Raw genomic sequence first — 12,521 nt, 5'->3', positions numbered from 1 at the left:
GGGTAAGGTACCATGACTGCTGGAACCAGGAGGCCGGCTCACAGAAGACACGAGTGAGTGTGTCTGCAAGGTACAACAGGGAATGTGCAGAAAACAGGAGTATGCAAAGAGATACTGGATAGTGCAAGGTGAGTACATGGGAGCACGTATGGCACGCGCTAACAAGCATGCCCGGGTGCGGGCAAAGCAGGGCACATGCAAGGAAGCACGCCAGAGCACAAGGTTAAGCTGAGCGTGTGCTGGGAAGCATACCAGAATACAGGGATAGGCAGAGCGCATGCTGGGAGGCACGCCTGAGTGCAAAGCAAGACTGAGGGTGTGCTGAGAAGCACGACAGGAACATAGGACAAGAGCAGAGCAGAGTGCAGGGGCAGAGCATGTGCTAGGAAGCACGGCAAGGCAGTGTACAGGAACGAAGCATGTGCTAGGAAGCACAGCAAGGCAAAGTACAGGAATGGAGCATGTGCTAGGAAGCACGACAGAGCACAAGGCAGAGGACCCGAATACAGCGTGCAGCCAAGTAAGGACAAAGCAGACCAAGCCAGGAAGCACAACAATAGTCAGGCACCTCCCATAGGAAGAGACAGTCTGATATAGGGCATGAGCACTGGGACTTCCGGGTCAGGTCCTCCAGGAGCATAGAGATGGCGTGGCTGCAGTCAGGGCAGGGGAAGAGCGTGCATGCGCACTAGCAATGCCGTGCAGCCATGGGACTAGGTGCAAGAGGTGCGCGTGTGCATCCAACGGAACCTTCGGAGTGGCCGCGGCACTTGAAGTGATGTCGAGAGCGGAATCCCAGCCCCAGGTAAGAGCGGCGTGACAGGCGGCATGACAGTCCCCCCCTCTTTCTAAGGCTAGAAAAGAACTTAGACAAAATCTGGGGTGCGTGGATATTCTCCCGGGGCTCCCAAGACCTTTCTTCAGGACCAAAACCCTTCCAATCAATTAAGAAAATGGTTTTCCCTCTTACCTTCTTCATGGCCAGAATGTCATTCACCTCAAACTCATCCCACACGCCAACAGGCTGGGGTGAGTGGCCTGGAGAAGGATGAAACCGGTTGAGTACCTCAGGTTTGAGGAGGGACACATGGAAGGAATTGGGAATGCGGAGCAAGGCGGGTAACTTCAGTTTGTACGCCACATCATTAATACGCCGGAAGACCTCAAAAGGACCAATGTAACGGGGACCCAGTTTGTAAGACGGTACCTTAAGGCGAATGTATTTTGAGGAAAGCCACACTTTGTCATGTCCAAGCGCCTTTTATCAGCGTGTTGTTTCATCCTGTCACGTGCTTTCTCAAGAGCGGATTTGGTCTCCTGCCATACCCTGGAGACTGCCGAGGCAGGAGGTACCGGCAAAGGCACACTTGGATCTTGTCCGAAGACGATGTAGAAGGGAGACTTGGTGGACAATTCACTGGTGTGGTTATTGTAGGCAAACTCTGCCCAAGGAAGTAAACTGACCCAGTCGCTCTGATGAGCACTTAAAAAGTGATGGAAATAAGATGTAAGGATTTGGTTTGTTTGTTCCACTTGCCCATTGGTTTGGGGGTGATAGGCGGAAGAAAAGTCCAGTGTCACTTTCATGAGTCCACAAAGAGCTCTCCAGAACTGAGAGGTGAACTGAACCCCTCTGTCTCACGCAACGTGCAGAGGGAAGCCGTGAATTCTGAAGATGTGAGTGATGAAAATCTTCGCCAATTCGGGAGCAGAGGGTAGACCGGGAAGAGGAACGAAATGGGCCATCTTTGAGAATCGGTCTACAATCACCAGGATCACAGTACAACCAGAGGAACGAGGCAGATCTGTGATAAAATCCATGGCTATGTGCTGCCATGGAGCTGAGGGTAATGGTAGAGGAAGCAGAAGGCCGGAGGGTGGTTGTCTGGGTACCTTGTTCTGGGTGCAGGATGGACAAGAAGCCACAAAGTCTTTGACATCCTGGGAAAGAGATGGCCACCAATAGTAGCGGGAAATCAGGGAAAGAGTCTTCCTGACACCAACGTGACTGGCAATCTTGGATGAATGTCCCCAGCTTAACACTCGTTTTCTGTTGTTCTCGGCCACAAAGGTTCTTCCCGGAGGTAACGTGGTCAACTTGACAGGAGCCACGGTAATTATCTTGGATAGGTCAATGATATGGGAAGGTTCTTCTTCAGTATCAGTCGACTGAAAAGATCTTGATAACGCATCTGCTTTAATGTTTTTATCACCTGGCCGAAAATGGAGTTCAAAGTCAAAGAGGGTGAAGAACAAACACCACCTGGCTTGCCGGGGATTGAGCCTTTGTGCAGACTGTATGTACGCCAGGTTCTTATGGTCCGTGAAGATCTTGAACAGATGTATGGCGCCTTCCACTAAGTATCTCCATTCCTCCAAGGCCAACTTAATGGCCAATAGGTCTTTGTCACCAATGGAGTAATTTCGCTCTGATGGGAGAATACTTAAGAAGCCACAGGTGACTAGGCATCCTGAAGAAGACTTCTGCAAAAGGACTGCGCTGCCCCAGTAGAGGATGCGTCTACCTCGAGAGTGAAAGGTTTACTAACCTCAGGATGATGAAGCACTGAAGCAGTGGTGAAGGCTTGCTTCAAGGATTGGAAGGCGTCCTGCCTCAGAGGGCCAAGCATTAGGGTTAGCTCCTTTGCAGACAAGGGATGAGATAGGGCGAACCAATGAAGAGAAATGGGGAACGGACTGCCGATAGTAGTTCGCAAAGCCAAGGAATCGTTGGATTGCCTTCACCCCATGGGATCTTGGCCAATCGAGAACGGCAGACACTTTCACTGGATGCATGCGTAGACCAGAGTCCGAGATAAAGTACCCCAAGAATGTCAAGGACGTTTGTTCGAAGACACATTTCTCGATCTTGGCATAAAGGCGGTTCTCCCTCAAACGCAGAAGTACTTGGCACACGTTCTTTCTGTAGGCAGACAAGTCTGGAGAAAAAACGAGGATATCGTCCAGGTAGACTACCACGCAGTACAGCATATCTCGGAAGATGTCGTTCATGAAGTCCTGGAATACCGCTGGAGCATTGCAGAGGCCGAAGGGCATGACCAAGTACTCACAGTGACCATCTTGGGTGTTAAAGTCAGTCTTCCACTCATCACCTGCACGAATACGTATCAAGTTATTGGTCCCACGAAGATCCAGCTTGGTGAAAATTCGCGCTTCTCTTAGCCGGTCAAAGAGCTCCGGGATCAGTGGCAGTGGGTACTTGTTCTTGACCGTGATGTCGTTCAGCCCTCGGTAGTCTATGCAGGGACGGAGGAGCCGTCCTTCTTTTTGACAAAGAAAAATCCCGCTTCTGTGGGTGAGGAGGACTTACGGATGAAACCTCTGGCTAGATTCTCCTTGATATACGCCGACATAGCTTGGGTTTCAGCATGAGATAGCGGGTATATTCTACCCCTGGGTGGGGTAGAGCTAGGAACTAGGTCAATTGGACAGTCGTATGGTCGATGCGGAGGCAGAGTCTCGGCCTCCTTTTTGTCGAAGACATCTGCAAAAGACCAGTATGCCGACGGCAGATCTGTAGGTGCTGAGGGTGGACAGGCAAAATTCATCGGATGAACCGGCAGCAGGCACTTCTTCTGACAGGATAGTCCCCAGCGGAGTATATCGCCGGATCACCAGTCCAGGGTTGGCTTATGAGTCCATAACCAAGGGAAACCAAGAAGAAGCATGTGAGACAAAGTCAACAGGATGTGGAAGAAGATCTTCTCTCGGTGCAGGGCTCCAATCTGCACTCAATCTCTTCGGTGACCTGGGTAACTGTGGGAGGAAGGGCCCCCGCCGAGTGTCCGGGCCGGAACCAAGGGGACCGTCATTTAGGTTCCGGGGGAAGTTGTTTCCCGGGGACAGAGTTCAGGGCCGGACCGCTGAGACTGACAGATGGGATGGGGGAGGAGCCGATATAAAAAGGGAGGAGAACGCTAGTCACAGTGAGTCAGCAGAACGGGGAAGAAGGAGCAGGAGACCGTGGGAGCGTGTGAGAGCCAGAGCGACATGCAGAGGCCAGAGAGGAGGACGGTAGCAAGAGGGACACTTACACTGGACAGCATAGGGACTGTGCCGAGTCGGCCGTCAGAGAACCGCTGCTCTGCTTCAACCCGTGGCCTGCCTACGGACACCTGCGGCTGTTGCCGCCACACTCTGGCCCGCGGCTGCAGCCTGCCTGGGGTCATCTGCGGCCGTTGCCGCCTCACTCCAGCCAATGACTGCGGCCTGCCTGCGGCTGCGGCATACCCCTCGCCGCCACCCCGCTTCTGACCGAGGCAGTGGCCAGTTCATTGCAGACGGCAGTCACTAGTTCCCCGCTCCAGTCCGTGGCAAGAGTCAGGCCGTCACCCGCCGCGGACCCCCTGTTACAGCCGCTGGCTGCGCCGGTGGCTTGCCAACTGCCACCCCGCTTCGCGGCCGCTTACCCCCGTCCTGGGATTGCGGCCCATCTGTCCAAGAACTCTTCTGGGGCCTGTTGTGCCCCTGCTTCGCCTGGGCGTCAGAACGCCAGTTCTTCAGCAGCTGGGCCCAGCGGCTGCTACGCCGAAGAACTTTATATAACTAAGGACCTGTAGTCGGCCATACCGCGGCCCTATAGTGACCGGCCTTTGCCGGGGTAGTCGTGTTCTTATATATCTGTGTTTGCCTGTGTTGAGTCCCTACGAGGACAATCCCTGTTACCTGTTTGGTTGCTTAGACTAGCCCACCTGATCTATACCTATAAAAAGTTATTATCAAAAGCATAAACTCGTCTCGCGTCTCGAGCGCAGACAGTGGCACCTCCGACCAAGATGGGGCCGTAGGTGGCACAAACAACGGGGGCCCCCCAGTCCAGCATTTCTTTGGGGGCTATGCTAAGAAACCTGCCACGGTTTTCTGGCTCCAATACCATGCTGTGGAGCTGGACGGAGCGCATGCGAGGGCTCTTCCGCCTGCATCCGATGACCCCTGACTTAGAAGCTGAGGTAGCCCTCATGGCATTAGATGGGGAGGCCCGAATTCAGTAATGTTAAGGCCCCGGGACACCGCAACACCTTTGCTAGGGTCTTGCGGATTCTGGAAGAGACCCATGGGGATCCAACAAACGTGGGAGAGTTGAGGACCCAGTTGTTCAGTCGAATGCAGGGAGAGGGGGAGACCATCACCCAGTATATGAATGTCCTCCAGGAACTATACACAGCCATCGAACGGAAGGACGGTGTAGGGGTAGGACCCAACAACATTACCCTACGTGATCTGCTAGTGACTGGACTCCGGGACCCGTTAATAAAGCAGGCATTACGGGAGCAGGTCCGGGTGAACCCACGTATGGCCTTCTCGGAGGTGGGAAGTCAGGCGCGAGTACGAGAGCAGGAGCAGGGAATGACGGTCCCCATGGGAAAGGTCCGGGGCATGGAGACCTCCGTAAACACTTTCGGAGAGCCCCAGTGGATTGAAAAGATGAAACAAGAGCTGAAGAATGTCAGGGACGAGTTAGCCGAAGTGAAAAGGAGAACCGAGCCCACGACTGGGCGGCCTGGTTTCAATCCCGGGCCCTGGGGGCCTCGCAATGCCAGGAGTGCCCGGGCCTCACAGCCCCGGTGTTGTGAGTGCGGGGAACTGGGCCACTTCGCACGAGAGTGTCCGCGGTGTGGGAGATACCCACCCCGACGGCCATTACAACTAGAGGGCTCCGGGCAATGGGGACGCCGCTCGGAGTCAGAAGCCACAACGAGGGGTGGTGGAAGTCCCGAAAATCTGGTCGCAAAATGTCCAGTGGTATGGGCAGAGGTCGAGGGCCGTGCCGTACGGTGCCTAGTGGACACAGGTTCACAAGTAACAACCATGCCTGCAACTTACTTTCGGCAGCATTTTCCTGAGGCAGCAAGGCCCCAGTAGTGTTCCATGATAAGACTGGTAGCCGCTAATCAACTTCCGGTTCTTGTCGCCGAAGTGGTATGGCTGCAAATGACGCTGTGTGGTAAATCCCTCGGCCGCCGGGGAGTTGTCCTGACCCAAGGAGAAACTAACCACCATCATCCAGTTATCCTGGGCATGAACATCCTGCGGGAGTTTGGCAATCTACTCCTCAATGACCCCACGCAAGAGACCCTGAACCAGTGGGGTTCCCGCATGGCCCAAGGGCAGGTCTTCAAGCAGTTGGTGCGAGTACTCCAGGACTGCCAGGAGGGCAAGGCGCTGGGCAAAGTTATCGCGCCTGCGGCTCCCCAGCTCGTGCTTCCCCCCGGGTAGACAGTGGTGGCCCTGCCGATCCGTGCCCCGATGCCATTGGAGGGCGTAGAGATGCAGGTAGAGCCATGCTTCTCGGAACGCCTGCACCCTGGCATACTGGTAGCTCGCTCCCTGGCCACAGTGCGGGGAGGGACCGTCCTGGTGCGCTGCGTTAACCTGGAAGACCAAGATATCATCTTGAAGCCCCGGGCCGAAATGGCCAAGCTAGTAAGGCCTTTGGAGGAGTTGCTGCCAGCCCCAGCGGTCCAGTTAAAGGTGCAACCCAAGGATCCTTGGGCAGTAACTATACGAACCATACAGACTGCCGAATCCTAGACCCAGGAGAAAGGTCGAACCATCCTGGAAAGAATGTGGGCCGAACTCTCTGGCCTGACGCCAGCCCAGCTGCTACAGGTAGAAACCCTTCTCGGACAGTATTACGAAGTATTCGCCAGCCACAAGGATGATTTTGGGTGTACCACGGCCATCACAAATGGAATTCCCACGGCAGGAACGGCCCCAATCCGGGAACGATATCGGTAAATCCCTCCGCAGCTATATCAGGAGGTGAAAACTCTACTAGCGCAAATGCTCCGGAAAGGGGTCATATGAGTTTGCCAGAGCCTCTGGGCGGCTCCCATCGTGCTGGTCCGCAAAAAGGATGGTACCCTCCGGTTATGTGTGGACTATCGGAAGCTGAACGCCTGCACCATTAAGGACTCGTATCCATTGACCCGCATAGAAGAGTCTTTGTCCGCCTTGGGAAAAGCAACGTACTTCTCTACTCTAGACCTGGCCAGTGGGTACTGGCAGGTGCCAATGTCGGAGGAAGACAGAGCCAAGACGGCATTTATTCTCCCCATGGGACTGTTTGAATTCAACCGAATGCCGTTTGGGCTGGCCAATGCCCCGGGAACTTTCCAGCGGTTGATGGAGTGGTGTCTGGGAGATCTCAACTTCAAAGCCACCCTGATATACTTGGATGATATCATCATCTATTCCGCCACGTTTGAGGACCACCTGCGGCGGTTGGGGCAGGTGCTCGGCCGGCTGCAGAAGTACGGTTGACGGTAAAGCCCCAGAAATGTCACCTGTTTCGCACCCAGATCGAATATCTGGGGCACGTAGTGTTGTGAGTTAATTTTCCCCTTCGTCACTGGGGTCTGGTGAACTCCCTATTCTGGTAAAGGAAGGTAATGAGCCTGATTATCAGGCACCTGAGTCTAATGAGGATGACTGGCTGAGTGGAGTCACGGACTGGATATAAGGCTGCCGACGCCCTTCTGCCCTGCGCGTGATTTCTCTGTGGACTTCTAGGACACCAGTCTGATTCCTGCTCCTCTAAAGCTAAGTTTCTGTTTTGCCTGTTAGCTTTTTGTTTTGTTTTTTGTTTTCCTTGCTTTTCAGTATTCTGCCATTCCCTGCTGGGGTGAGCTGAATCTCCTTTTGCCTGTAGCTCTGTCTTCAGTATATTCCTGAGTACTGACATAGCTTTTTTGAAGCCTAGCGTCTTCAGGGCCTTTTTCACTGTCAGTCTGTTGGCTCTTATTTTCATAGGGTTTTTCACGGATTGCAGACAGCAGCCTTCCTGTCCTTTTCTATTTAGTTAGCTTGGGCCCCTCTTTGCTCAGTCTATCTTTCTGTCTGTGTTAGTATTTTCACCTTGCTTCACCGCCATTATATGTTGGGGGCTGCCTATTGCTTTGGGGTCTGCTCTGGGGCAGTTAGATTTCCCCTTTCTTTCTTTAGGCCTATTTAATTCTCCGGCTGTGATCGAGGGGTCTAAGGCATCGTAGGAACCCCCCACGGCTACTGCTAGTTGTGTTTATAGGTTCAGGGGTCTGCAATCCGATAGCTGCCAACTTCTCTGGTTTTCTGGACTTAGCTTGCATTTCTGTTTTTGCCTCCTACGGTGACTCAATCATAACAGAATCACCCGCCATACCGCAGATCCTAGGGTACTCAATAGCAGGAAAGAATTGGGTTTAAAAAAAAAAAAAAAAAAAAAAAAAAAAAAAAAAAAAAGGTGTGTGTATATTCTTTCCTCTATATTTCTGAAGCCGTAGGGGGAATTTTTTTTTTCTCTCTCAATGGAGATAAAGCAATTGTCTATTCGTGTGGAGCAGCTCGCTGCGGAAGTGCGGGGAATTTCCGCCTACCTTGCTCGTTCGCATGCTGTTGAACCAAAGATCCCTACACCTGATGTATTTTTTGGGGATCGATCTAAATTTTTGAGTTTCAAAAATAATTGTAAATTATTTTTTGCCTTGAAGCCTAACTCGTCAGGGAGCTCCACGCAGCAGGTTAAAATTGTCATCTCTTTGCTGCGTGGCGATCCCCAGGATTGGGCGTTTTCTTTGAAACCAGATGATCCTATTCTGACTAATGTGAACGCATTCTTTCAATCTTTGGGGTTGTTGTATGACGAACCTAATGCTATTGATCAGGCTGAAAAGACCCTGTTGGCATTGAACCAGGGTCGAGATTCTGCAGAGTTGTACTGTCAAAAGTTCCGAAAGTGGGCGGTCCTTACTACCTGGAATGATAATGCCTTGGCTGCTCTCTTTCGGAAGGGTTTGTCAGAAGCCATAAAAGATACTATGGTGGGATTTCCTGTTCCCTCTGGTCTGGACGATTCTATGTCATTAGCCATTCAGGTTGATCGGCGTTTACGTGAACGCAGGATTGCAAGAGAGGTGTTGCCACCGGTTGAACAGACATCTGAACCTATGCAATGTGATAGAGTTTTGTCTAAGGCGCAATGTCAGGAGTTCAGAAGGCGTAATAAGCTGTGTTTTTTCTGTGGAGATGCCTCGCATATTATTTCTGTTTGTCCTAAACGAGAGAAACGCTTTGCACACACGTTTTCTGTTGGTGGTGTTCAACCTAAGTTTCTTCTGGCAATTACTCTGATCTGCTCCCTGTCCACATTTTCCGCCAAGGCTTTTGTGGATTCGGGAGCAGCGCTAAACCTAATGGACTTGGATTTTGCTAAACGTTGTGGATTTCCGATGACACCTCTGCAGACGCCTATCCCTTTGAGGGGGATTGATGCTACTCCTTTGGCTAAAAATAAACCTCAGTTTTGGACCCAGGTGGTCATGCGGGTCGCCCCAGACCATCAAGAAAATTGCAGATTTTTGGTATTGCATGGTCTGCATGATGCCGTTGTTCTGGGGTTTCCCTGGTTGCAAATTCATAATCCAGTTTTGGATTGGAAATCTGTGTCTGTGGTGAGTTGGGGTTGTCGGTGTGCCTTTAGTGAGGCTCCGGTTTTTTCCACCTCTCCTCAGTCGCATGATGTTCTTGACTATTTGGCGGACTTTTATGATGTATTTAGTGAGAATGAGTCTGCGTCCTTGCCTCCTCATAGGAGTTATGACTGTGCAATTGAACTAAGCTCGGGGTGTAAATTTCCCAAGGGTCGGCTCTTCAATTTATCTGTACCCGAACACGAGGCTATGCGGTCCTATATTAAGGAGGCGTTGGAGAAGGGTCATATTAGACCATCCTCTTCACCCTTAGGTGCCGGGTTTTTTTTTGTGGCCAAAAAGGATGGTTCTTTAAGGCCTTGTATTGATTATCGTGCCCTCAATAAAATTACTATTAAATATCAGTATCCGTTACCCCTGATTTCGGATCTATTCTCTAGAGTTAGAGGTGCTTGCTGGTTTACCAAGCTTGACCTCATGGGGGCGTATAATCTTATCCGCATTAAGCAGGGGGATGAATGGAAGACGGCGTTTAATACTCCGGAGGGACATTTTGAGTACCTGGTGATGCCTTTTGGGCTCACTAATGCCCCTTCTGTCTTCCAGTGCTTCTTGAACGATATTTTCCGAGACTTTGTCGATAAATTTTTGATTATCTATCTGGATGATATTTTGATCTTCTCCAAGGATTGGGATTCTCATGTGGAACATATTCGGACTGTGTTCCGGATCTTGAGGGAGAATTCCCTGTATGTCAAAGGATCGAAATGCCTTTTTGGAGTACAGAGGATTTCATTTTTGGGATTTATTTTGTCTCCGTCAACTATTGAAATGGACCCGGCCAAGGTACAGGCCATTTATGATTGGGTTCAGCCTACTTCTTTGAAGGCCCTCCAGAAGTTTTTGGGTTTTGCTAATTTTTATCGGAAATTTATAGCAAAATTTTCTAGTATTGCCAAGCCATTGACTGATCTGACTAAGAAGGGTGCTGATGTGTTGAATTGGTCTCCTGAGGCTGTTGCTTCCTTTCAGGAGCTGAAGCGAAGATTTACCTCCTCCCCGGTTTTGCGGCAACCTGATGTCTCACTCCCGTTCCAGGTAGAGGTGGATGCTTCTGAGATTGGTGCAGGAGCTGTTTTGTCCCAAAAGGATCCTGTAACATCTAAAATGAATCCCTGTGCTTTCTTTTCCCGAAAGTTCTCTCCATCTGAACGTAACTATGATGTGGGGAATCGGGAACTGTTGGCCATGAAATGGGCATTTGAGTGGAGACATTGGTTGGAGGGAGCTAAACATCAAGTTGTTGTCCTCACTGACCACAAGAATTTGATTTACCTAGAGTCGGCTAAACGCTTGAACCCTAGACAGGCTAGGTGGGCCTTGTTTTTTACACTTTTGATTTTGTGGTCTCTTTTCTTCCTGGAACTAAGAATGTCAAGACAGACACCCTCTCTAGGAGTTTCTTTGCTGAATCTCCTGTGGTGACCAAGCCTGCTACCATCTTAGGTGAAGGGGTAGTTCTTTCTGCCATCTCGCCCGATTTGAGACTTGCTCTGCAAGAGTTCCAGGAGGACAAACCTGAGCGTTGTCCCAGTGGAAAGTTGTATGTTCCTGACCAGTGGAAGAAGAGAGTGATGTCTAAAGTTCATTGCTCTGCATTGGCTGGTCATCCAGGTATTTTTGGTACTAGAGATCTGGTGAGTCGCTCTTTTTGGTGGCCCACCTTGTCTCATGATGTCAGGAATTTTGTGCAGTCCTGTGGGACTTGCTCCCGGTCTAAATCTTGTTCTCGCTCTAGTGGGTTGTTGATGCCTTTGCCGGTCCCCAGGAGGCCATGGACCCATATTTCAATGGATTTCATCTCTGATATGTCGGTCTCTCAAAGAATGACTGTTATTTGGGTGATTTGTGATAGGTTCTCTAAGATGGTTCATCTTGTACCACTCCCTAAGTTGCCATCTTCCTCTGAGTTGGTGCCCCTGTTTTTGCAACAGGTGGTTCGCTTACACGGGATTCCTGAAAACATTGTGTCTGACAGAGGAGTTCAGTTTGTGTCTAGATTTTGGAGGACTTTCTGTTCCAAGCTGGGAATTCAGTTGTCCTTCTCCTCTGCTTTTCACCCTCAGACCAATGGGCAGACAGAGAGAACAAACCAGACCTTGGAGTCGTATTTGAGATGTTTTATTTCCGCTGATCAGGATGATTGGGTTTCGTTTTTGCCCTTGGCCGAATTTGCTTTAAATAATAGAGCTAGTTCTGCCACTTTGATGTCACCTTTTTTTTGTAACTTTGGGTTTCATCCTCGATTTTCTTCAGGGCAGGTGGAGCCTTCTGCCTGCCCAGGTGTTGACACTGTGGTGGAGAGAATGCACCAGATCTGGGACCAAGTGGTGGCTAAGTTATCTCTCTCCCAGGAAAAGGCCCAGCGGTTTTCCAATCGACATAGGACCATTGGTCCCCAGTTTAAGATTGGTGAGGTTATCATCAAAAAATATTGCTATGAGGGTGGCTTCTCCTAAGTTTAAGCCTAGATTTATTGGACCTTACAAGATTTTGGAGATTATTAATCCGGTCTCTTTTCGTTTGGCTCTTCCTGTCACATTTAAAATCCATAATGTGTTCCATAAGTCCTTGTTGAAGAGGTTTGTTGAATCAGTTGTTCCTGGGGTGGCACCTCCAGACCCTGTATTGGTTGAAGGTAACATGGAATATGAGGTAGAGAAAATACTGGATTCCCGTCTGGCTAGACGGAGACTCCAGTATTTGGTTAAGTGGAAGGGTTATGGTCAGGAGGATAATTCCTGGGTCTCTGCCTCTGATATTCTTGCCAAAAGATTGGTGCGTGCATTTCATCGGGCTCACCCTGATCGCCCTGGTGGCGTTGTTGAGGGTTCGGTGACCCCTCCTCAAGGGGGAGGTACTGTTGTGAGTTCATTTTCCCCTTCGTCACTGGGGTCTGGTGAACTCCCTATTCTGGTAAAGGAAGGTAATGAGCCTGATTATCAGGCACCTGAGTCTAATGAGGATGACTGGCTGAGTGGAGTCACTGACTGGATATAAGGCTGCCGACGCCCTTCTGCCCTGCGCGTGATT

The 12,521-nt window shown here is 50.7% G+C and overlaps 2 protein-coding genes across 6 annotated transcripts in view; both read right to left on the bottom strand.

Moving 5' to 3' along the window:
- The window catches only part of LOC141051938 (delta(3,5)-Delta(2,4)-dienoyl-CoA isomerase, mitochondrial-like), a 131,591-nt gene that overhangs the window by 1,764 nt on the left and 117,306 nt on the right, over window positions 1–12,521 (bottom strand). The window lies entirely within an intron of this gene.
- LOC141051936 (delta(3,5)-Delta(2,4)-dienoyl-CoA isomerase, mitochondrial-like) overlaps window positions 1–12,521 on the bottom strand; it is a 227,985-nt gene that overhangs the window by 115,678 nt on the left and 99,786 nt on the right. The gene's annotated exons all lie outside the window — the stretch shown is intronic.

Source organism: Dendrobates tinctorius, unplaced genomic scaffold, assembly GCF_039654945.1.
Source record: "Dendrobates tinctorius isolate UK_male_01 unplaced genomic scaffold, ASM3965494v1 ptg000158l, whole genome shotgun sequence".
Classification (NCBI taxonomy): Eukaryota; Metazoa; Chordata; class Amphibia; order Anura; family Dendrobatidae; genus Dendrobates; species Dendrobates tinctorius.
Note: the sequence above shows the minus strand (reverse complement) of the source record. Positions and strands in the feature narration are given on the sequence as shown.